The 618-nt window shown below is 42.4% G+C and overlaps 1 pseudogene; it reads right to left on the bottom strand.

Annotated features, from left to right (window-relative positions):
- Nucleotides 1–33: 33 nt before the first annotated feature.
- On the bottom strand, nucleotides 34–569 carry LOC103600796 (annotated as a pseudogene).
- Nucleotides 570–618: the final 49 nt, after the last annotated feature.

The raw sequence follows: 618 nt of genomic DNA, 5'->3' as shown, positions 1-618 counted from the left end.
GGGGGGAATCTAACTTTATTTGACAATCAGCAGTTAGTTCTCATCCACATTGACTGTGCATATATTTGAAGGTGGTAACAGGTACATAGGTAACCAAAGTATAGAGCTTGCTTGGTGAATCTTCATCCTCATTATGTTTTCTGGACAACCGCAAATGGATACGGTATGGGACATTCCTTATTCCTTTGGCCCAGACAGCTTTGTTGAGCCTGGTATCAATGCACACATCTGGAGTCCCCATCTCCTTCATGGCAAATTTCCAGATCTCTCTGAGTGCCTGAGGAGCACGCTTCTTGAAACCCACTGCATGGATACGCTTGTGAATGTTGATGGTGTATTCTTGGGTCACCACCTCGTTGATGGCAGCCACCCTTCTTTCTTCTTCTTGCCAACCTTCTTTGCTGGAGCCATCCTGTTGGGCCCAAGTTAGAAAGGAGGCTTTTTTTGTAACTCTTTACTGAAATCTCTACACAATATAGTAGGCACACAGTAACTCTTGATTGAATAAGCCAGTTGCACCAGTCATCCTGGTCCAGGGATCTAGAATTCCCACTAAAGAAGTAATTTTTTTCTTTGTTATTTAGAAATTATCCCCCCAAATAAAAATGTAAATAGTAG

The sequence above is a fragment of the Galeopterus variegatus genome, unplaced genomic scaffold, assembly GCF_000696425.1.
Source record: "Galeopterus variegatus unplaced genomic scaffold, G_variegatus-3.0.2 Scaffold3464, whole genome shotgun sequence".
Taxonomy (NCBI): domain Eukaryota; kingdom Metazoa; phylum Chordata; class Mammalia; order Dermoptera; family Cynocephalidae; genus Galeopterus; species Galeopterus variegatus.
Note: the sequence above shows the minus strand (reverse complement) of the source record. Positions and strands in the feature narration are given on the sequence as shown.